The sequence below is a fragment of the Ailuropoda melanoleuca genome, chromosome 13, assembly GCF_002007445.2.
Source record: "Ailuropoda melanoleuca isolate Jingjing chromosome 13, ASM200744v2, whole genome shotgun sequence".
Classification (NCBI taxonomy): Eukaryota; Metazoa; Chordata; class Mammalia; order Carnivora; family Ursidae; genus Ailuropoda; species Ailuropoda melanoleuca.
In genome coordinates this window covers 63438313-63460623 of record NC_048230.1, presented here as the reverse complement: position 1 = coordinate 63460623, position 22311 = coordinate 63438313, and the positions used below count along the sequence as shown (strand labels likewise).

Below are 22311 nucleotides of genomic sequence, written 5' to 3'. Positions count from 1 at the left end.
AAATGAATCATCGAACTTTACATCGGAAACCGGGGATGTACTGTATGGTGACTAACGTAATATAATAAAAAACATTAGAATTAAAAAAATAAAGATAAAAAAGAACACTGCTTCCCAAAGTCCGGCTCAGGAAAGGAGAATGCTCCTCAATTTCTAAGCACAACCTTTGAGCTCAGAAGGTGCTTAACCTGCGGAATGATTCAAAGCAAAACTTCCCTTTCAAAAACTTTAGCAAAACACTTCTTTCTATTCAACCTACAGCTTTGAGGAAATAAGAGCCTACCTCACAAAGAGGTAGGGAATCTCTAATGCAGAGACACACCCTGAGCAGATCACACTGAGCTCTACAAAATAAGCAAGTGTAAATGCCTGTGTCATTCAAATTTTGACATAATAATCATCTCTTAAAATTCCCCCCCAAAAGTCTTGGACATAGTGTTCTCTGCTTTGTACAAAAGGCAAAAGAAAAGCACCTGTCCCCTAAGCTAAAAGATTAAAAGCTTGGAGAAAAGGGGGATCAGATGCTCATGACCTCCCCAACCCGAGTTCTAGGGAACTCACTTGCTAATCTACTCCTGAAAGGCTGCCAGCTGCATGAGTATCTTTCAGTTCAGTAATTTCAACAATGCATCCATTTTCTCCAAATTCCAATAGAGTAAAAAAAAAATTGGATGCTCCTTAACATTTCTTATAAAAGAATTTTATCAGTAACACTATACTTTCTAACCAATGTTTAAAAAACTATCTTTAAAACTTAAAAAAACTTTCTCCTTGGGTAACTTTCTGGTATACGAAAGCATGCCAGATAAATAATTTTAAAAATGTGTTCAGTATACATGACCACTTTATCAAATGTCCAGATAGTAAGAAACCTGAAAACTTGCTAAATATGTTGGTTATGCTGGAACAAAGCATCCAATTAAACATGCATGGAGAGGCACACAACCACTTGGACGCTGGTGGAATAGTACCCCTCTTGTTTTCCTCACTTACCTAGTGAGGTAAGAGACAAACCTCTGGGTATGGGGTCAAGTAACTGCATCAGAGAGTATCTGTTGGGGGCTCTGATGGGCACAACACAGCTATCCAGACACTGAAGGATTTGTTTTCATGAACAACTCCAAAAACCTTGCCTCACTACTTCAGTATGGCCTGATAGACCCACAGCATCAGCATCACCTTGGAACTCAAGAGAAAGATGGAATCTCAGGTTACACAAAGACCTATTGAATCAGAAACTGCATTTTAACCAAATTCCCAGATAAACTGTATGCATACCCCAGTTTGAAAAGCCTGGGATTAGGGGATTACTGTCAATTTGAAGGAAGGTTTCCACAGAGCTCTTCCGTGGGCCACCCCTGTTCCTCATTTTTACTGATGATTCACATAAGGATACTGAAGAGCCCTCATCAAATCCCAAGTGACACTAATCTAGAAGGAAACACTCAACTGCAGAAGCACCTCTTAGAAGAAACCAGGCTTGACAGCAGATCACATGAAAAGATATAAACAACTAGGGATTTGCTAAAGGAGGAAAAAAAAGTAATGCCCACTTGAATGTTATTACTGCAAATCAGACTGCTTCTGGAGAACTGGCTGCCAATCTGGCCACATATTCTAACAGAATAAATGACAGCAATCTGTGACCACAGACAATGGTGAGAAACTGACTGAGAGGGAAAATGGTCTAGAAATTCTATCATGGGGAATGGCTGAACTGGAGAAAATTAAACCTGAAGAGGTGACTAGGTGGGGACATCATGGTTATATTCGTATATTTGAAAGACTGTCTTGAGACATTTCATTCTACAAATGTGTTTGAGCATCTGCTATGTGCCAGGAACTATGTCAGAAGCTAAGGATGCAGAGAGCAAAAATCAGAACTGATCTCTGATTTTCTCAAGTTTCCTGACCAGTGGAAGAAACGTGACTGTTGCTCGAGAAAGCAGAACTACCATTCATGGAAGGCAAGTAGAAGGGTAATGGCACCATACAAAGAAGCCCTTCTGGCCAGAGGGCTCCAGCTTTGCAAAGGAGTGGATACACAGAAGTGGCTGAGCAGGGTGGGTTAGGGAGGGGATGACCCCCTCCCAGAGAAGAGCCCAGGGGACTGCCGGGCCAATGCTAATATTCCAGGGCTTCAGGATAACTGGGACTGATACCATTAATCAAATACAAGATCTGTTCAGAATTACACTGCATTCAATTTAGCCAAGAACAAAATTTTTTTAAAGCTTAATCACAACTTAGGGTTTCAGCTAAATTTTGTATGTAAACATCAATGATATCTAATTTCTCCTTTAGTAATAATTTTTAAAACATAGGACTTAATAAAAAATTCACATTAACATTTTAAGTGACAACCTTGCTTAATGACTCATTTTAATTATAATCTTGATTCACTCAGTAACTTCTAAAACTACCACATTTAATGTTCTCTGATATACCTTTGGAGTTGCTCATCTCACTTCTGAGAAATTATCCTAAAAATATAACAATTCCTTTCCCTCTGCCAGAAAGAACAAAAGAGGGAGGGGTGGGAAACTAGTGCATGAAGATGCAAATGAACAATGTTTATAAAGAAAAATAATGAATAAACCAATGTTCAACAAAATTGCCAATCTGTTTCATGACATGGAGCAGGGTAAATAAATAACAATGACCAATAAGTAGGAGAATATTTAAGGTAAACTGATAAACTATTATAAATAATTATGAAAGTTATACAGCAACATGGAAACATAGTCATAATGACAAGAAAACAATATAAACTTGTACAATTCCAGCCACATAAAATTTACGCATGTGCGCAACAAAAACTAGGGGAAAAAAGAAAAATTAAAAGTTTATTTACTAGTGTGTTAGGATTCCTCTTTCTTTTACTTAAAATTTCTACTTCAGAGTTCTCCCGGGGCGCCTGGGTGGCGCAGTCTGTTAAGCATCCAACTCTTGATTTCGGCCCAGGTCATGATCTCAGGGTCATGAGATGGAGCCCCGTGTTGGGCTCTGTGCTCAGCACAGAGTACTTGAGACTCTCTCTCCCTCTGCCCCTCTTCTCCCTCCCCCCACTAAAATAAATAAATAAATAAATAAATAAATAAAAATAAAATTTCTACTTCACTGTTGACTATTCAAAAAAATACTTTTACAATGACTATATCAGGAATTAAAATAATTTTAACTCATAAGTGTAATAATTTACACATCAGGGGCGCCTGGGTGGCACAACCAGTTAAGTGCCGACTCTTGGTTTTGGCTCAGGTCTGATTTCAGGGTTGTGAGATCGAGCCCCACATGGGGCTCCATGCTCAGTGCACAATTTGCTTTAGTATCTCTCTCCGCCCCCTCCCCCCTCACTCTCTCACCCTCACTGAAATAAATAAATCTTTAAAACAATAATTTATACATTAGCAAGAAATGAAATAACAAAGGCGACACATAGTCTGTGTTCAATTGATCCTTTGTCTTTTATAAAGCTATTTAAGTTCATAAACAAAAGCAAAAGATAATGAGGTTCATGTTATGAAAAGGGCTCAACAGTTGTGACAAGTAAAAAGGACTTTGTACAGCAGCCGCCCGTGAACTTTGGGTAAAAGCAAAACTAAATTTCTGGATTCTATTTTGCTTTTCACCTTATTTGATCTCACTTAACATCATTCATGCCAAGTTGAGTTTTTTTCCTCTTTTTTTTTTTTCCCTTCTCTTCAAGTTCACAGATGTGAAAAAAAAATATACACCCTTCTTTTACAGTCCTCCCCTGTTCTCCCAGCAATGCCATGAACTGTGGCTTTCTGGAGTGGGCCGCAGGCAGTCAGATGTGAAGGATATCTGGCTACCATCTGTCACCACAAGGATCACCAGGACTGGACTGACTTAGGGCCAAGAGATCTGGGTTCAAATTTTCCACATCTATAACACAGAAATAATACTACTTACCCCCAAAAGGTGACTGTGTCATGAGAAAGTCCCTAGCACGTGGTGATGCTCAAGAAATGCTTACCTCGTACTTTTTCCCCTACCTTCCACTACACACACATATAGGCCACAGACACAGACCACCAGTCCCTAAACCTTTAGGGCCCTGTGAATTGGGGGAGAAGTTCCAGGCAGACCCATATTTCAATTCCTCAGTCCAAGCAGTTAATGAGTCCAGTTTTATCCCAGGTTAATAATGGTGTCCAAGTCACCAATCTCTTGGGGGCTGGGGGAAAGAGTAGCCTCCCCAAGTCCCATCCTTCCAACTGTGCCACTGTTTCAAGTGTGGAGTTGGGAAACAAGGCACAAGAACTGAATCTCCAATACCAATTTTAACCTCTGAAAGAGCAGGAAAAGAACAGGGAGTAATCAACTCCCCGCCCCAAATCCTGCCTTTCTCTCTATCCCAACTCCCACGAAATGAGGACACTGAAGCTCCCAGAGGGTGCATAAGGCAGAGCCAGGACTGAATACAGGTATTTGCCTGCCAGCCTAACTTTAACTCCAACAGCCATACTCTCTCCCATCTGGTCTGTGCTAGCCAGTCACCCAAAGGCAAATCAAAGGTTTAGTTCTAGCCCACCATGATGGCATTACACTTTTATTGGTTTAAGATGGTCATACGGGATCTGGAGGGGCACCAGAGACCACTCGAGACCAAAGAATTCTTAGACGTTTCATCTCGTGTTGTTGGGTCTCAAGACCTATAACTAAGGACCTCAGGTTTACTGTAAGCACCCACCAGGTGCACTCTTCTAAGTGCCCTGGTGAGTTGCAAAGAACAATCCAATTCTTTCTTTTCAAAATTTACACTTTAAGAAAAACAGCTAACTATGAGGCACAGGAGAAGGGCACTGCATACACACAGAGCTTTGCCTAGCAAAAAGATGCTAGAGAAGCAGTATAGTGGTGTATTACGAGCTCAAGGTCTGGGTCACGCTGAAACATGGGAAAATTGGGCAAGTCTCAACTTTTATAAGCCTCGGTTTCTTCATCATTAACATGAGGTCAGTAATAACATCTAGTATTAGTGTATCTTTATAACCGGGGTTGTTACATTAAATGATATGCATAGCAGTCCTTGGCACAGTGGTTGGCACACGACGAGGACTCAGCCAATGCTCGGTTTTATTATCAGAGCCAGATGAAGTTGCTTACCTCTTCTGTAGCTAGAAATCAACTTCTGTGGCCTTACTGGCATTGCAACTGCACCCCAGTACTTAAAAGCCTTTGTTTTCTTTTAGGGGGAAATATTACAATATTACCAAATGTAACAAAATGCTTTATGGTTAAGACCACTGAGATAAAAGAAATCCATTAATTAGACATTTTTGAACTTCCACTCAGAGGTGGGTTTCAGCTGAGAGTAACTTCAACAAGAGACAGAGCCACCAGAAAAAACCAACAAAACCTTGGGATGATCTATTAGAATCAAGGTACGTACAATAAGAAACATCCCAAGAACCCAGCTATCACAGTCTGGAGGGGAAAGGCCTGGGGGATGAAAGTGATGATAGCTGTCTTCACACACTTGAAGGGTTGTATATGTTGCATATGGTGGTGAAAAACTAAATAAACCCAATGGGTCAAAGGTCACAAGACAGATTATAGATAGCTTCCTGTGAGGAAGAATCTTCTTGGGCTAACAGAGAAATCCCCCACATGAGAAGGGGAGTTGGCATCTCACCAGTGGGCATACTGGAAAAGCCTATTCTACTTCCTATCTGAGAGTCCGCAATCCCAATGTCTTGTTTGGACACCAGAAGTAAACATGTCCGGAATCAATAAAGTGTGGCTCGTGCGTAAGCACTGCTCATCCTAATAACAACAAACTCTTGAGAGAGTAAGATGGGGACTCAAATTCAGTCCACCATTAAATACACTTAGGCAGTCTTACTTCATTTGAGAGATGTCTACAGTTAAAAACAAATGACAACAAGCCCATAGTGTTCTTTCTTAAAAGCTAATCCGCTCCACACTACATCAACAAGGCACAAGTACAACCTGTAGCATTATTCTGAGTCATCAAACCAAGAGTCACAGTTAGTCAAAGGCATCTCTGCCTTCTGCTCAAGTCAGGCTGGGAAAACTGAACACTGTAAAAAAATCAAAAAAGATTCTAAAAATCAAGCCGCTGGGAAAAAAGTGATTCAACATTTTCTTTGTTCTACCTGCCAAAGGAAAAAAAAAAAAAGCATAAAGTGGGTTTGGAACCGAGAGAAAGACAAAAAGAACTCAGAAGAGTAGCAGACAACATTTGGAGGAAGTGAGAATTTTGTGGCCTTACCCACCTTGCGGAAACGGCAAGGCTGTGACTTGCGTGCCTGAGTGTGCACCACTGTCTGTGCCCGTGTGTCCTTTTTCATTCACACGGTGAGCTGGTTAGCAGGAGGGAGGGGATCAAGGCAGAAGCTGGTCTTTCATTCACCCTAGTTGCTGCCTTCGAAGGCTATCACAATTCAGCCGGGGAACTTTAGTGCTCATCACCACAAGAGGCGACTGTAACGTCAAACCCAGAACTGTGGAATCACAAAATACAAGGCACATAATGACAATTTTTGAAGTGGGAGCAAGGGTGTGGGAAACCAAATTTCTAGGCAGTGCAGGTCTTTGGAAACTCTTTTTTTTTTTTTTAAGATTTTATTTATTTATTTGACAGAGATAGAGACAGCCAGAGAGAGAGGGAACACAAGCAGGGGGAGTGGGAGAGGAAGAAGCAGGCTCACAGCAGAGGAGCCTGATGTGGGGCTCGATCCGACAACACCGGGATCACGCCCTGAGCCGAAGGCAGACGCCCAACCGCTGTGCCACCCAGGCACCCCTGGAAACTCTTCTGAAGCAATTCATATTCTTAAATTCTCAGATTTCTTCTCCTTTCAGAAGATGGAGATAATTACTAATTCTGAATTAATTCCTTCTGTTCACAGAAGATATTATACTACAATTCACAGCCCTGAGACCCAGTGAGAAATGACGGCCCCACTAAAGGACACACAATCAGGTGTAGATTCCTTCATTACAAAGTGTGGCTTTCACCTAAACTGCAGGAAGCAATCTTTGTCCTAGATCGCAGGGCCTTTAGTTGTAATCCTAGCCTTTGAGCATGATTAGACTGGGGAGACAAATAAGTAAGCAGGGTGCTAAGTGCTATCATATCCACTTTATGCTCCAGGAGAAATGCAAAAGGAGGAGAAGCAACACCTAACCCGATCTGAGGGGTCAGGAAAGGCTTCCTGGAGGAGGGGGCACCTGAGATGAAGCTTAGAAAGGCAAGTAGGCATTGGCGTGATGAAAGAGGGCAGGGCTCTCTCTATTAGGAGAGGCACAGAGGAAACCCAGGAGGACCAAGGTCAGAAGCCTGGGGAATGCTATCATTTCAGGGCTGGGCTGAGGAGTTGGGGGACAACAAAGAGGTCACAGGATGAGGAACCGGAGAGACAAGAGGCTAAAGGAGAAGAGCATTCCAAGGCAGGAATAGCTCACAGTGTGACTGGATGCTAACCAAGCCAGACAAGACAGCTAAAGGCTTGGACTTGGCTAACCATAGAGGGCCATGCCCTTTGCCCAAGACATTTCAAGGAAGTGACAGTGACAGAAGCCAAAGCACAGAGGTTGAGTTGAGGAGGTAAGGAAGTAGACACTGTGGATAAGGCTACGTTCAGGAAGCATGGCTAAGAACAGGGAGTGAGCCAACAGGAAATACAGGATCTAATTTTCCTTACCAGTCTGAACCTCTGCTTGGAGCTCCAGACTCACTTCTACTAAATTCCTCCTCTTCCCTCACCCACTACGTTCAATATGCACCATGGCTTCCCCTCTCCCCATTCTCCACAACAGCCAGACAGTTTTTTTTAAACTCAAAATTGGACCATCCTACCCCCCCACCCCGTTGCCCCAAACCAGTCAAAATGTACAATGGTTTCCCACTGCCCTTAGAATAAATCTTAACTCTTTGCCATGGCCTAACTTTCTTGTATGATGTGGGCCCCCACTTTCCTCTCCAGCATCTTCGTAGGCAAATCCCCCTGCTGCTTGCCATAGACTGGCCTGGCCTCCTGTCAGCCCCCAAACCCTGTAAGCACAGTGCAACCTCAGGATCTTCGCTCAGGCTGCTCCCTCTGCCTGGAATGCTCTTGTCTCGCCTGCCCTCCTCCAACTGAAGCAGCCAAAAGGTGAATCAGTCTTAAAAGGAGTGGCCAACACAGAGGTCCTCCTCTACCCCGTGTCCAGGGCTTCACCTCCAACCAACCGCAGAGTCCAGCTTTTCCAGCTCCCCGCCAGGGGCTTTGATGTTGGGGAGTCAAGCTGGAGCTCATTTCTCTGCTGCTTATCAGTTGTGCGGCTTTTGTCGAGGCGCCACCTCATCAGTTTTCTCATCTTGGAAAAGGTAAACAGTGTCTGCACCGCCAGCTGTTAGGAAGCTCATCTCAGAAGGTGTATAAACACCCCAATTCTCACCCACCTATGTCCCCTGATCTGTGGGTTTCTCTCCCACCTTTGCAGCACTGGCCTTCCCCAGGAACCAGTCCTAGGCTCCTCAGCCTTTCCCACGCTGTCCATGAAGGCAGGAGGAGCTGCCTGTCTGTTCTGTCCTAGTGCTACACAGGACTGCCTCATGCTTCTCAGAGCCCCTGCCACCACTCCGCACACGTGAAAACCCACGCACTCCAAATTCACCTCCCACCCAGGAAATGCCTCTCTCAGCCCTCTCTCTTTTGGCCTTGGTCACCAGCTCCCATCCTAAGCCTGCTACATAAAAGCCTCCCGGACAGTCATCCACATTTTCTCTTCCCCCACTCTGCTGGTGGGATGTGGACACTCAGGGCAACCTTGCAAACCCTGGTATGAAGATGGCAGAGCATCCATCAGTCTGGGCCCCTCCACCCCCGCAGCTGACTGGATTTGAAATGGGCATGAAAATGTCGACTGTTTAAAGCCACTGAGATTCCAGCAGGAATCTATCTGCTACAGGAGCTAGCATGTCTCTACGTAATACAGGCTGAATTTAGATAATGGGACAGAATGCGGAGGGCTCTAGTGGTAACGAACATTTATACAAAAGCCTGGAGCTAGGGTTACTCATGGCCTCGTGACACCAGCTCCATTTATATAGCACTTATCCTCTTCATAGTACTTTAAATTACATTTTCTCCTCTGACACAACTATCACCAACATCGCTTACTATTGTTATAATGAACAGTTTACAAATGAAGAAACAGACCTAGAGCGTGTAAGCTGTGTCTAAGGCCCCATAGCTAGCAAATGTGGGGGCAAGACTGGACCACAGGACTCCTGACTCCACATCCAATGGCATCTTCCCTACAGCCCCCAGTCTCTCCAAGCCTCATCCTAGTGCTATGGCAGAAACACGACTGAAATACAAGGGCGCTGGAATGACACAGAAAAGGTAGGCAGCCTGGCAGAAGTAGTTAAAGGCAGATTGTGGAGGACTGTACAAACATCAGACTGCAGAGCTTAACTTCCATTCAAGAGACAATGTGGAGAAATAATCAGCCTGTACTTCAAGCCCCACGGCAATCACTTTATACCTTTGCTCCTGTCTTCAGAGACCTTACTGCACCAGCTCATCCCAGCTATCGGTCGTTGCCAAAGGTCCACTTCGCAAAGAACATAGAAGCTTTGATGAGGGCGAAACTTCTTCTTTTATTTTTATATAATTTTTATTTTGTTATATTAGTCACCATACAGTACATCCCCAGTTTTTGATGCAATGTTCCATGATTCATTTTGCGTATAACACCCAGTGCACCATGCAATATGTGCCCTCCTTAATACCCATCACTGGCCTATCCCAATCCCCCACCCCCCCGAAGCCCTCAGTTTATTTCCCAGAGTCCATAGTCTCTCATGGTTCATTCCCCCCTTCTGTTTACCCCTCCTTCATTCTTCCCTTCCTTCTCCTACCGATCTCCCTATTTCTTACGTTCCATAAATGAGTGAAACCATATAATTGTCTTTCTCTGCTTGACTTATTTCACTTAGCATAATCTCCTCCAGTCCTGTCTATGTTGCTGCAAATGTTGTGTAATCGTTCTTTCTGATGGCTGAGCAAAACTTCTAGTCTCCTACCTTCTGTAGACATATCTGAACCCCCAAACAGCCTTACCTCTTTGCATACAGAGTGAAGGAGGCACCCCCCCACCCCTGCAATATTACTGACCATCCCCATGCCTGTCCCCCTACCCCTGGAGGAGTACTTGAGCAAGAATATGACCTTTCTCCCCTTGATCTCTGCCTTCTTCCTCTCTTCTAGTTCCATCTCTTCAGGCTCTGAATACACTAGAGCCCCTCTCATCCTAAAATCATCCTTTCCCACAGCCCCTTATCCTCACACTTCCTAAGTGACCTCCTTGAAGAAAAAGGAGCAGCAAACATGCATCTCCACTTCACCACCATGGATTCTCTGTTCCACCCACCCACTGTAATGTATTATGACACTGAAACAGTCACCTCTAATAATACCTCCTAGGAGCTAAGTTCAATGGACATATACCAACACTTCTCTTGACCTTGAGGTGCTTGACAGTGCTGCACTCCCTCCTTGAAATTCCCCTCTGCCTTGATTTCCACAACCCCACTCTCTCTTGGGTATCCTCCTCTCTGTCTACTCCCTTTCTTATCCTTCATTAACTCCTCTTTCTCTGCCTCTCCTCTAAATGTTGGTTTTTTCCTGAGGTTCCATCTTGGTACCTCCTCTTACCTGACATACTCTATGTTTGAAATCATCTACAAACATAGCTTCAACTGACAGATACAAGCTGGTAACTTCAGTGGTCTGCAGTCCAGACCACTCAGGTGAGCTCTCCTCGACGTCACTACATCTGCCTGTGGATATCTCCATGTAGATTCCACAAGCACCTCAAACACAACACGGCTAAAACCACACTAAGCATTTTGTTTACCCCACTTGTTCTTCCTCTTTCTGCATCAACAATGACAGGATTTGTTAAGTACTGTATCAGTCTGGGTTCTCCAGAGAAACAGAACCAACAGGATACATGCATGTATGTGTGTTAAGTATACACACACGTGCAGAATTAAGAGATTTAAGGAACCGGTTCACACAACTGTAGGAACTGGCAAGTCTGAAATCTGTAGGAAAGGCCAGGAGGCTGGAAATTCAGACAGGAATTAATGCTGTAGTCTTGGGCTCATTCCCCACTCAAACAGCAAGAGGGTCTGGCCCTCTCGCCTCTACATCCCCAGCACCCTACACATAGCAGAGGCTCAGTAATCGGTGGGGAACGGCTAACCAAGCATGAAGTGAAATGCTACTAAGTGAGAATGGGACCAAAAGATGTGGATGGCTCTGCATTTTAATGAGAAAGAATCCGAAAACTTGAATAAGGCGGTACTATAAATCAAAATACAGCCCTTCCGAGACATTCATTTGCCAGAATTACCTGACCACTACACCTATGACTGAATGAGAATCATCACACAGACAGAAGCACACCCATTCCAATCCTTTGCCTGAATGTCTCAACATCTCTGTTAAGTAGACATGGCAAAGAAAAGGCACATTTTACAACTAAACTGAGGTTCTGAAAGACTAAGGTCTTACCTAGGTTACTACAGAAAATACCTACAAGGAAAGGTCTTAGTTCTTCAGGGATATGTAGGAGAAGGGACCATAAACAACAGAAAGACAAAAAGGAATCATACAGTTCAAAATGGATGATTTTGGATTTAGGATTTAGGGTGCTTATCTACCTAAATCTGTAAAAACTAAAGATATTTTCTATAATTTACAAAGGATACTTTTATTCTAATTATTGTTCAGAGAAACTTTTGTCTTTCTACTCTGTAAGTCAACGGTATGTATTAGACTATTAGTATTATCACACAGCCATTGTTGGAGTAATAAATTTCTGGTTAGATAGTAAATATCTAGGAGTACTGTTTTCTGAAATAACACCAGTATGTATTAAATCTACAGTTCATGAGGGATGGCTAAATAGCCTATATTAACCCCAGGCACCAAAAAATAGCTAGTTTTCTTATTATTTAAAAACATTAAAATTAGTGAGATACTAGTAATATTCGGTCCAAGTATTACATTTGGGGATTTTCTGAACGTACATGGCATTCTCTGAAGCCACAGGGTAGTGGAAACCCTCCGTTAACCATTCCTATTAGACAAAGCGGGGACTGATTACCCCCAGCTATATTTGCAGATATTGTAACCTGATCTTCTCAAAGTTTTCTATGTAGTGTCATTTATTATAAAACTCTTATAAACCTTGTTAAAAGATTTTTTTTATTACAGTTGACAGAAAAAAGAGTCAAATGCCTAAGGTCACGTCACTGGTAAATGGCAAAAACAGGACTACTAAGCCTCCAGGCTTATAGTTATCTATAAATCCATCAGAGCTTCCCAACCATGGATCCACCAAACTGTAAGTGCCATGAGGCCAGAGAAAGACCATGTCTAACTGCTCCCCACTGGTGTCTAGCACAGAACCTGATACACGGGAGGCACACAGTATGTACATTATTGGGGAGTGACTGGTTTCATTTTCTTAGAGTTGCTTTAGTCACCTGCATGGTAAAATATTAAGGAATGGTAATGGCATGGTAAGATATTAAGGAAATAGCTTTTAAAATGCTACTGGCATTATCAGGAATAAACAAAGAAAATACTATTTTTTTCAAAACCATATATGCTGATTTCCAAAAAGATCAGCATTCTGACCCAGGGCCCCATTTCAGCACAAAAGGTAGCAAATGGTATGTTTTCAGCTTCGTGGAAAATTAAGTGTCAAACTGACAGGGCAAGGAGAAGACTGAAAATTCAGTCTTACGTGGGGAAAGGAAAAACTGACCGCAAGGTCTCAGACCTAACAATGACCATTTGCAAGGCTGCCACAATGGTCCAGATGTAACTAACCTGCCACAGCAAGAAATGAGCTTGCCAAAGGAGTGAGGATTCACCCAAATGGACACACATCAGCCAAAGAGCCTTCACTCTGTGGCAGAAATATGTAGGTTTGAGGAAGACCAAGCCCAGAAACAATGCACACAGAGGACTGGAGCAGGTAGAGCCATTCTGTAAAACTCTCTGTGCTTAGTTAGCCACGCTAAGAACAAGGGAGAAAGAAGAGGAGATGGCCTCCTTCAGTTCATTATGGCCCCAGCCCAGAGGGCTCTCCTGCCCTCATTGCCAACCATTCCCAAGAAAGACATTCAGAAATGAGACGGTGAGTATTCGAGAGGTCTCCTAACATGGCCGACTATTCCTTTCCTATAAAGGCCTCACCAACCGCACTTAGAGCTCCTTCTTCCCTCAAATCCTAAACCATATATCTAAACATATACCTTCCATTATCACTCTGGTTTTCTGTTTACCACCATAGCAGTGTATTTCCAATTCTTTTGGAATTTGAGACATCCACTACGATCCCAAGATTATTTTTAAGGGCTTCCATAAAAGCTCTTCTCCACCATACATTCCTTAATACTTCACACTTAATTAAAAAGACAAGTTGCCCCAAAAAATTAAGGAGTGAAGCATTCTAGATGAGTGAAATTTAATTCGTTAAGCACCAAAGTATCTCTGTAGTCTCGCTAAAATAAATGATGCCTTAGTAAACAGAAAATATCAAATGTAAGTTCCAAATTCCACCCAACCTTCAAGATCCTGTCTGAATAAAACACTCCCTGAAAGCACCCTCCCATCCCCTCTCACCACTTCCACTCACCACCAGAAATAATCTCTTTCCTCTGTGATCCTACATTTTTTATTATACCTCCTTTGCAGCATGCAGCATAGACTTCTTGAGGTCGGAGATTTAAATGCATCCTTTAAAAAATGTTTGAAAACAGAGACCTTTCTTAACCCCATGCTGCCTAGTTCACAGTAGGCATACAAACACTTCACCAACTGAGTATGCTTAGTGATTGAAACATTATAAAGAGTACCATAATACAGCAGAGCCTTCATAATACAACAGAATTCAGGGGTTCCTGAGCTGTGTAGGGCAGATAAGTGTGATATTAAAATACTATCATTAAAATATTCATTGGTCTCTGTTCAATATTTCTCAGCTTTAGAAGATGTTTTTCTTAGAGGGAAAAATATTCCAAATTTCCTTTTTTTTTTTTCCTAAATGGAATTACTTTTTAAAAAATCTCAACTTGCAAATGGAAAGTTCTGGTTGAATTGGCATTACTAAACCTCCATTGCCACATTTTCTAGGTCTCAGGCCATGCATTCAAGTGGCTCCCTGTAGTTCACCAAGGAGATGAGGCAGTAAATGGAAGGATGTAGTAAGTGACAGGAATATAACCAAGATGTTATGCCATGTTTGGCACCCAGTTCAGCAGTTTGAAAGCCAGGCTCGTCACTACCAGCCGTGCTAAAAGGAAATAAGAAATGGAACACATGATAGAGTAAATCAAGTTTTCAGCTCAAGGTCCATAGCAACCACTTCCAGCAAGGCTGACAACATTCTTTTCCTGTAGCTTTAGTGTTTGGGTATGACAAACCAGGCTGGAAGTAAAGTTTAAATATTCTAAACACTGCAGCTCAAACTCAAACCTCCTTACTAGCAACAGGGGACTCTAAATGGTCAGCCAAGAATGGCTAACTCTAAGTTGCCTCTCAGTAGCTATTCTTTTGCAGGAGTCCTCTTCCTTGTCATGAAAAGGAACAGAATTTTCTTGGTGAAAAAACAGAGAATGGGGTGGTAGGGCTGCTGTCATCGTGGTATTAAGTATCTAATCATGTATGCAGCCCCTTGCGGATAATCACCACTCTGGTCTTTAACTTGTCAGTGAGTAAATGTTTTAGTTCCATATCTTCAGAGACAGAAATGTGCCACATAAGTCAATTTTAAGCATAACTGAAGCACTACAACATGCTAGCTTAGGACAGAAAGCATTCTAAGTTTCATTACTTCCTTCTCAGCCTTCAGAACTAACCAAACCATAACCTAACCTATTCCCATTGAATAGGACAATTATGATTAATTAATGTATTCAGGGACCACTGAGGCAAACAGGACTGTTTCTTCTACAATGAATGCCCCCAAACTGCTGTACTTTGAATTACTTTGTACAGCGTTTCCATCTCTGTCATCACCACCTGTCTCTTCTTGCTGGGACCAGCGTGTTTGCCTCTAATGGTGGGTCCCTTAATTCACTGCTTCTGGTATCAGACTGGCCTGGAGAGCTAAGCTATTAAGAGTCATGGGCCAAGGCTCACTCCCACCAGCCTCACCTCCTTCATACCCAGACAGTCAGCTTTCAGACCCCATGAACTTAAACACTACAGCTGTGTTCCTCAAACTTGCCTAATTATAAAGATGTACCAGGTATGTGTGTGGCAACGGGAGAGTTTAAAACACACATTCTCAGTTCCCTCTCCTATAAATTCTAATTCAGTGGACCCAGGATGGGGCCCTGAAATCTGTATTTCTTTAACATACAGCCTTAGATGATTTTCATGACCAAGTTTAGAAACACATTCAACATGTCATGGGTGCTGCCCACTTGAATTGGGATTCCTTCTGAAGCATGATGAACCTGGGCCAAGGCAAACTTCCTCCAGAGAAACCTGGCAACCAATCAAGTTGCCAGGTCATTGCTCTTCCACTGTCCTCAGGCAAAATCCCCTGATATTCTAAGGCTACTTCAGGCTGGCCATACACCCCTTCTCTTGCTGGTACTTCATTCACTGAAGACTTGGCACACCTTCCTTCTCTCCATCCCAGATGTTCTGCCATCCCTGTGATGGGTTTTCTGATCACATGGATGACCCAAACAACTCACCAGCCTCTCCGTTACTTAACCTCCTTGACTTTGCTCATCTTCACTGAGTTCACTTCATTTCAGCCATTTGTGTCTGTGGCAAACCCAGGAGCCCGTCATGTCCAGTAATTAACTGCTCCAGCTCTGAAATCTTCCACTCATATGCCCCTGTCTAACCATATCCTCCTATTTCTCCATCGCTCCAATACACCCACTCCTTAACTTCATCAGTACCTCTGGTCCTTTCCTCCTCCTCATCCAGCCTAAAAACCCTTACCTGTCATGTTAATCACTCCCTGGCCAATACCCTCAGATCCTCTGCCCCATCATACTTCCGCCAGCACACCTCAGCCCTAGCTCAATCCAACTATATGCCTTTTGTGCTCCTAAAACCAGGCAGCTGAATGCTACTGACACCCCAATCCATCCTGAAACTGTCAGGAAATCATGGACATTGCCCCAAGTTCACTCTTCCTGACTTCAATTATATGTCAAATCTCCTTGCTTTCCCTCTGACCTCTTCCCACTTAATCTTAGCAGACAACCTCACCCTCTAATTCATAGAGTTGTTGGAAGCCCCAAATGAGCACTTGATCCTAAGCCACCCCACCAGAAAATTCAACTGTGTCCCGATATCTGTTTTAAGATTTTATTTTAGAGGGGGGTGAGGGGCAGAGGGAAAGAGACTATCCCAAGCAGACTGAGCCTGACACGGGGCTCAATCCCATGACTCTGAGATCATGACGTGAGCTGAAATCAAGAGTCTGACGCTTAACTGAGTAAGCCACCCAGGCACCCCTGGTGAGTATCTTTCTGATGAAAGAGAAAAAACTAGCCAGACTCTCAAAAATGGCCAGCCTCTCAAAAGATCTATCCTGAGAACCTGAGAATCTTTCTTAAGATGAAAAGGAGTTTAAAGAGAAGAAAACTATCTTACCTCAAACATTTAACAAGTTTGAATCCAAACATAAAGTTGCCATACATCAGTAGAATGAATATAAATCATAAGCCAAATAGTTAATTCCCTGATCGTTTTTATAAATTCAAAGCCAGAGTCAGTGAAACAATACTGTTAGTTATGGTCTGTCACTCTTACCCAAACTCTAATTTGTTGATGGGGCTACAAGTCTTTTCCTGAGGGCTTTTTCCCTCCTTATAATATTAATAGCTAACATTCATTGGTTTTTTGTGTATAATTATGTTACTCACAATGACCCTGTGAGATAAGAACTATTATTTTTCTCCATTTACAGCTGAAAAAACAGACTTAGACATGTTAAGTAATTTGCCCAAAGGCTTACAGCTAGAAAGCAGCGAAGGCAAAATTAAAACAGAACTCAAACTAATCTATGTGCTTCGGCATAGTGATTTTTAACGAAACTTCCCAGGAAATGCAGCACCCTAATCCAATTTTGATACTCCAGTGTATGCTTAGAACCCTCAGATATTACTATTATGGCCTGTTTGACATTCATTCATCCCTACATTCACATCAGAAGGCAGTAATGAATAGGAAGAAAGTTTCTACAGTCAGATCACATAGATTCAAATCCTAGCTCCATCACTTTCTTAACTGTGTAACTTTAAAATTTATTCCTCTAAGTTCATTTTTTTCAACTAAGATGCAGAAATAATGTAATATTCACTGTCACATTAGTCAGTCCTCCCAGATATTTAAAGATAATACATGATCGCACTTAGCACTGGACCTGGCACATTGGAAGTCTCAAAAAAGGTTAGCCATTATAAAAACTAGTATTCAAAAGGTATTGAGGACCTGCACCCACTGGATTCAAGGCAGAGCACTGGGTGCCAGGACTGTACCATAAACAGGCCAAGGCTGTCTCTGCCTTTGTAGATCTTTCAGTCTCCTGGGAGAGCAGACAATAAAGAAGGAAACATATCAATGAGATACTTAGAATTTTGGTGAAACACTAAGCAGGAAATGCACATGTACTAAGAGGCGACAATAGGGAGAAAGCTACTGTTTATGGAGTGATCAGGAAAGGCCCTTCTAAGGGGGGACATTTTAGCTGAGTGCAAATGTTTGAAAAGGATCTTTCTATGAGAAGAATAGGGGAAGGATGCCAGGCAGAGAGAAAGGCCTGTACAGAAGAGGAGGAGAACTCGCACATTAGAGGAACTGACAGTTCCAACCTGACAGAATGGCTGAGCGAGGAGCAGAGGTTGGAGAGGGAGACAGAGACCGAGCACTTCAGATTAAGAAGTGTGGGTGTGGGTCTAAGTGCAGTGGGAAGCCATTGCAGGCGGGTAATGTGATCTGGTTTGCTTTTTAGTAGCATCACTACGGCAGCAATGGAGAAAGGGGTTAGAAGAAGGCAAGGGTGGAAGCTGGAAGACCAGATACAGGCAGGGCAGTCATCCAGCTGAGAGGACAGTGGCTGGATTAGGATGGAGGGAAGGGAGGATTTGAGGTATTCTGGAGCCTTGGCCAACAGGCTGTGTTGATGGGTTGGATGTGGGGTGAAGAATCCAGAAGAATCAAAGACAACTTTCACGTGTTTGGCTTGAACAATGAGAGGACAATAAGGTCTCAGGGAAGGCAGGGGGTGAAGACAGGAGTCAGGAATGAGGAATATAAATCTAGAAGTTGGAGAAGGAGATATTTTGGACATATGAAGTTTGAGATCATGGTGGGGCAGCAAGTAGAGATACCAGGAAGGCAGTGGGTAAAAATGCAAGGCTAGAACCAGAGAAAGATCCAGGAGGAGGTCTAACCAAGGAAGGGAATTAGCATTCAAAGGGTATTAAAGTCCTGGGAATAGATGAGATCATTTAGGGAGAGAATATGATGAGAGAAGGGAGGTAGCCAAGTGACAAAAGAGAAAAAAAAATAATAAAAAATCAGGTTGGTGGGGGCCTGGATGGCTCAGTCAGTTAAGTATCTGCCTTCGGCTCAGGTCATGATCTCAGGGTCCCGGGATCAAGCCCCAGATCAGGCTCCCTGCTCAGTGGGGAGCCTTCTTCTCCATCTCCCATTCCCCCTGCTTGTGCTCTCTCTCTCTCTCTCACTCTCTCTATCAAATAAATAAAATAAAAATCTTAAAAAAAAAAAAAAGAAGAAGAAGAAGAAGAAAAGCAAGCAAGCAGGATGGTAATCTAAAACTGAACATGATCGTCGTGGTCACGTAGCCCATGCAAAAACACAAAGAACTGCCCCCACTGTGCACTCAGTAAATGCTTATGGAACAAATAAAAATAAATTCTTTTTTTTTTTAAAGATTTTATTTATTTATTCGACAGAGATAGAGACAGCCAGCGAGAGAGGGAACACAAGCAGGGGGAGTGGGAGAGGAAGCAGCAGGCTCCCAGAGGAGGAGCCTGATGTGGGGCTCGATCCCAGAATGCCAGGATCACACCCTGAGCAGAAGGCAGACGCTTAACGACTACGCCACCCAGGTGCCCCTAAAAATAAATTCTTAATGCATTCCTTTTAGGCCTTTAAAGGAAAATTTTCATTTAGGATTTTTTCCCAAGTTCTTATATATTTGAGGCATAAGAAAAAACATTTTTTGAAGGTCTCTGGATTGTATACAAAGGAATCCTTTTTCTTATGGGCAAAAAACAAGGATTTTTTTTTTCAAAATCTCACTAAAAAGTAGTTTATTTGAAATTCAAGCTTTTTAAAAAGCTTACACTCACGCTATAACCTTTCTGTAAAAATTCTACCCCAAGATAAAATTTTTCCCATCCTTATAATGAAAATGCAATTATATGTTTTACTACAGATACCATTTCATCCTGAAAGATGAAACTGGTACTTCCAAACCGTTCAAGAGTCACATGAGAGATGTAAAATGCTCAAGAGATCAAGGATTTATTTTAAAATGTTAAAAAAAAAAAAAACTTAAGTATACCTGTGAGGCCATCCAAAAACTGATAACCAAGGAGCTGAAAAGGATAGAATTGCCAGGAAAATAAGTAAATATAATAGCTACTCCTCAAATGAAAACACATTAAAGCTGTAATTATATCTCTGGGTATCTGTTGACACAAAAAACTCACTATGCTTTTGAGGCTTACACTATCACTAAGAACTACCAAATTGAAATCACAGCTGTAAACATAACTGGGATACTTTATACTTTTCAAAGATTTCCAATGTGACACAAGGGATAGCGTATAAAAAAGAAAGGCAGTAACATTTGCCAAAAATGTTTCTTCCCTCGATTGTTCAAGTTAGATCAAGACTATAATTCTAAGACTATAAGCTTCACTTGTGAAATTCTTCTTCTCAGATATGTAAAGGAAAGGACTATCCTGACTTTTAACGGATTGTGATCCCACTTTAGGATAGACCTATCTAAAAGCCAGGGACCCGGCTACAGGAAGATCACAGGAATGGATGGATGATGAGCATTCACTCACTCATTCATTCAACAAATGTTAAACACCTATAACGTGCCAGGTGCTGTTCTGAGTCCTAAGGACACATCAGTGAAAAAAGTCTCACATTTTTTAGTTAATGGGGGAAAAGAGACATAAACCAACAAATAAATATATACTCACCAGTGGGCGTAAGTGCTATGAAGAAAAGTAAGGTTAAGGAGGTCTAGGGAGGACAGAGTAGTGGGGTGTATTTTACACAGGGTCAGGAAAAGCCTGATAAGGTTACATCTGAGCAGAGACCTGAAGCGAGACCCATGATGTCCAGGGAACAGAGTTCTAGGCCAAAGAAATAGCAAACGCAAAGGCACTGAGGCTGGCGTATGCCTCAGGTTTTTAAGGAATAGCAAAGTGATCTGTTTGGCAAAACTGGAAGTGAGAACAGGGAGATAGCCTAGTTAGCCGCGGCAAGGACTTCAGACTTGACTTTAAGGTGAGAAGCTACTGGAGCTCTCTAAGCAGAGGATCCGATTTATTTTTTTAAAAGTGTCACAAAGGGAACACAAGTTCTTACTCATACACAAGTTTTGTGAGTAATAAATAGGTTAAACATGTACCTACAGAAGAGGAGACAATATCTCCAGCTGCAGAGTACTTTAAAGCTGCAAATCAGATTAAGCGAAGAATTATGTATAATCACCATTGAATCCCTATGTCCATCATCCTCCTCTCATGCCTTTATGTACGAGACATAATCTGTAAGATTTTACATAATCTATTTATAAGTAGGAAAAAAGCATATAATAAAACAATCTCCTAGTTTGGTAGCATTTTTGTAAGAAAAATACTTACACACAGGAACAAAAGACTAAAAGGATAACTAGCTAATTGTGGTTTCCTATCGTTTGTGGGATTACAGGATTTTTCTCAAGCTTTTCTTTGTTTTTCTAGTTTAATACTTTAAATGTGAATTACTTTTGTAATTTTTAATGTTACCTTAAAAAAAAAAACGCTCCTACCAGTAGACTGCTCTAGTCTCAAGTCATACTTAAATATGAAAACAAACAAAACACGGGGAACATTTTCTCCAAAAGTTACCCCACTTCCATGCAATGTTTGCGTGTGAACGAAGCACTGCACAAATCAAGCTCTGCTCAATGTATCAAGGTCACAAAACCAACTTGGTTAATATGTTTATCATTACATAGTAGCTCTGTCCTCTACAGCAACTTTGATACCATCTTTCCAAGGCAGCAATAGAAGGGCCCTTTCATTAATTTCCTAAGACTCTTTGATACTACTTTGCTGCTTCTGGATTTTTCCACTGTATGTCTCTTAGAAACAAATTAAGCCCGAATAAGTTGTTCCAGCTAATGAAGTGCGCTTTGGCTCTTTCCCCGTGGCTGAGAACTAGCCGGCAAAATACCAATTGTTTAAGGAGGCGTTTTCTCTTAGTTTCTAAATACCGCGATGCTAAGTTTACTACAAATTGAGAACATCAACATAACAACGTACAAGAACACGTATACATGGAAACTACTGTCGCCCCTTTTTAAACTGAAGATGTGCGGACTCTCATGAATAAATACTATGTGTTCACATGACACAGATAAAAACAGAAAGGAGTATGCCCTCCCTCCGCCTCTACCTAACCTCTCCTCCCCACCACAGAACAGTTTCTCCCAGGGCACAAGCCCAGGGCAATCACTGCTCAGAAATGCAAACCACGCAACTCAAAGTGACTCAAGCTCTCAAACACTTTCCACCTAAGCTCCCCATCCCACCCGCTCCTCAATCACTTCCGATAGGCTTCTCTGAATGGAAATCCCAAACTCCGCTCACACGCCACTTTCCGCATCCGGGAACCTGGGCCCCAGGGTGGGTGTTTTCGCGTGGGCAAATGAGGGTCCCGGGGTTCAGGCCTCTACTGTACCCCAAGCGGCTGGAGTTCCGGCTCAGCTGCCTCCTCGGCGGAGCTGGCGCTCTCCACGCCAGGGGCAGGGGCTGCCCCACGCCCGCAGCGGCTCGCTGCAGCCGGAGCGAGGGGCTCCCGGCCGCCCGGCATCCCCGCCCCGCCGCGCGCTCCCCACCGGGCTCCCGGGCGCCCACGCGGTCCCGCGGTCCCGCACCGGCGCACGGGGACACGCACCCTCGCGGGGTCAGCCGGGCGTCTGCGGGCGCCCCCCTCCCCTCCGCGCCCCCTGGCGCTCGCGTCG

General features: G+C 42.8%; 1 protein-coding gene across 8 annotated transcripts in view; it reads right to left on the bottom strand.

The window, feature by feature from the left end:
- Positions 1–22311, bottom strand: part of ZHX3 (zinc fingers and homeoboxes 3) — a 130188-nt gene that overhangs the window by 86733 nt on the left and 21144 nt on the right. For 4 of the 8 annotated variants that reach the window (XM_034641305.1, XM_034641307.1, XM_034641304.1 and 1 more), the window contains exon 1: positions 22029–22206. The exons of 1 other annotated variant lie outside the window; for it this stretch is intronic. The gene's annotated coding sequence lies outside the window, so the exon portion shown is untranslated. Of the gene's footprint in view, positions 1–22028; positions 22207–22244; positions 22284–22311 lie in introns of those variants that run through there. 3 more of the 8 variants (XM_034641308.1, XM_034641301.1, XM_034641306.1) reach the window with 3 other exon arrangements.